We start from the raw sequence: 3,110 nt of genomic DNA, 5'->3' as shown, positions 1-3,110 counted from the left end.
ATTTATTAAGTTGTATAAGACTCATCTCTCTGATTCTTTCAATGCATATGTTTTCAGAAAACGTGATTTGAGTATTTTATATAGCTTAAACTATCTAGGTTGAAACTTCTCAGAACTCTCATTGTATATGAGAACTTATATTCTCATCTTAAGACTCACTTTCTTAACTAGTGAGTCTCATATTCTTTTCAATTGAACTGCTCAGTTTAGAAGTAACTCATTAGCTTTTGTATGTGTGTGACTGATCTCTTTCAATCTTGATTTCACATTCACAACTGCTATGTCTGTGATTGTTACATCTGCAACTGTTGTTTCTACTACATCTGCAACTGCTGTGTCTGTAATCACTGTTCTCTCTCTCATCTTTTTCAAAGCATTCTCCGGGATGCGCGGATGCAATCCATACAACAGATAGAATGGTGAATGCTTGAAGACTGCATGCTGTCAAATCTGTGTGACTAATAGCATCTGTCTGAGATACTCATCTCATAGTCTCATAGACTTGCTTACTAGATATTTCATTAGTGTATTATTCAAGATTTCATTCAAGTGTTTCATCTTCTTATTTATCTACAGATGATATAGTATTGTTCTACAATGTCTTGTCTGTAACTGACTTATAAAATGCCTCATCACTTCTTCTATAAGATTTGCATCATTATCAGTTAGAATGTCACATGGCATTTCATAGTTGATATAGATCTCATTATGTAGAAACTTCATCATCATCTTCTCTATCATCTCTGAAACTGCTTTCACAAATGATCAGTCAGAAGCATAGTCAATAGTGATGATTATTCAACAGTTTTCATTTGATGTTCACAGCAATATATCTATGAGGTTCATCTCTTATCATTTGAACAGTTGTATTGAACATTTCATCTGATATTGTACTTTCTCACATTCTAATCCTTTCTTAGATTCTTTCACAATCTGATAATTAAGACACTTGTGAGTGTATGTCTGAATGTTCTCAGTCATGCTTGATCAGTACACTCTTGATTCAAGTATACTCATGAGTTTAGAGCTGTCTAAGTGACTGAATTCCTTGTGCATACAAGTCATTAAGTTGTGTTTAAATAAATATTTCAGATAGAGAGGTTCTGCATATTCTAGATCACAGTAAAGTATAACATCATTTTTCAATTTTCTCAGCTTAAAGTTCAAAAGCATCTCTTCTATCACTTTGAAAAGATGCTTATCATTTAATATCTTATTATTCTTCAAGTTATAAGATTATTGTATCTACTTATTCTGATTTCTTATATTCTCTCAGTATGTTTAATACAAACTTCTCTTATATCTCATTCACAGAACTCTGACTTATGAAATCAGGTCTGTGACTGATTACATTAGATATCACAGCATTCAATCTCTTTCAGTATTTAATATGAAGATTATATGCTTAAAACTCTGAAATTCAGCATGCTAAGTATTTGAAGAGTTTCATTATCAATTATACATAGATAAGGCATTCATGATCTGTAATCACTATTATTGTATACTCATTGTCAATATATCTATTTCATAATGCTACTGTATGCTTGATCACTAGTCATTTCTTTTCATACACTGAGTAATTAAGCTCAGTATCTGATAGTTTTCTATTATTATACATTATCAGATGCAGCTTGTCATTTTTACTCCTCTGTAAAAGAGTGTCTCTGATAGCTCATTTAAATACATCTGTCTCAATGTAGAAAGGTTTATTATAATCTGCTTAAATAAGCACTGACAATATTATCACACATTGTCTCAGTGTGAGAAAGATCTCTTCACACATGACATTTCAGATAATTGAATAAAACTTCTTCTTTCACAGATTTGCATCTGTCTCTCTTAAGAGATCTGAGAGTGAAGCAGCTATTTATACAAAATCTTTGATAAATCTGCAGTAGTATGAGACTAACTCAAGGAATTATTATACATGATGTATGTTTCTCAGTCACAGTTAATTCACTATGACATTCAATTTCTCTGAGATAAGGTGTATACAGTCATCATCTATTATATATCTCATAAACTTCAACTCTTCTGTTTCAAACACACACTTGATTGATTTAATGTAGAGCTTATACTCTGTCAGAGTTATAAGCACTTTATTAAGATGCTTCAGATGTTCATTGTATGAGTTTAAAAAGACTAGAATATTATTCAGATATATAAGACATGAGATTTCATTCTGTTTATGAAGAATCATATTCATCATTATTTGAAAGATAACAGGCACATTTAACAGACTGAATGACATTGCCAGGAATTTGAACTTCTCTCATTGTGTATTAAATATAGTTCATGATACTGATAGTTTATCTACACAGATCTGTCAATATTCTGAGAGAAGATTGATATTCAATAGATATCAAGTATTTCAGACTGTATTTAACTGTTATTGAATCTGTGATAATGAGTATCTGTTCTTGATTGTAAGCTTATTGAGTACTTGATAATTGATACACATTCATCACTTCTCATTTGTCTTTTTCATAAATAGAACTGAGAAGCCTCATGCACTTGATGAGAATTGTATGAGATCACATTCTAGAAGGTCTGTGATCTGAGACTTCTGTTCTTCAAGATGTGTCTGTGACAGAGAGTACACATTTTGATTGACTGGTTTCATGTCCCCTGTGTCAATCTCATGTATGAATTCTCATTCTGGCAGTAATTTCTGTAAAAGATCTATTCAGAAGATCTTTTCATACTGCTTCAGAAGTTTCTTCATACACTTGTTCTCTCATATATTCTTTATCTTAGTTTCCTTCACTTTCAAGTTCTGTATGATATACAGAATGCTTTCAGATGAGATCTTGTGAATCATTCTCTTTACTTATTAATATATAAGCAGATTTAATTCTTCTATACTAGAGATGTGAAATGTTCTCCTCATATCAGTTGATAGAATTGTATGAACTGTTTTCTTTTTATCAGTTAACTGTATATAAGATGTACATCATTGAATCTGCAGATTGAATCTTTGAAATTAATTAAGTTTGAGAATAAGGTTGTATTTCACATTCTGTAGCTCTCATGCTCAGATATAGCAAGATCATTCTTTAAAGTATAAGAAAACTCTTACTCTTACAGGTGATACTAAATATCAGTTATCA

Source organism: Blastomyces gilchristii, assembly GCF_000003855.2.
Source record: "Blastomyces gilchristii SLH14081 genomic scaffold supercont1.1, whole genome shotgun sequence".
Classification (NCBI taxonomy): domain Eukaryota; kingdom Fungi; phylum Ascomycota; class Eurotiomycetes; order Onygenales; family Ajellomycetaceae; genus Blastomyces; species Blastomyces gilchristii.
The sequence above is the reverse complement of the archived record's forward strand: the minus strand, read 5'-3'. Positions refer to the sequence as shown.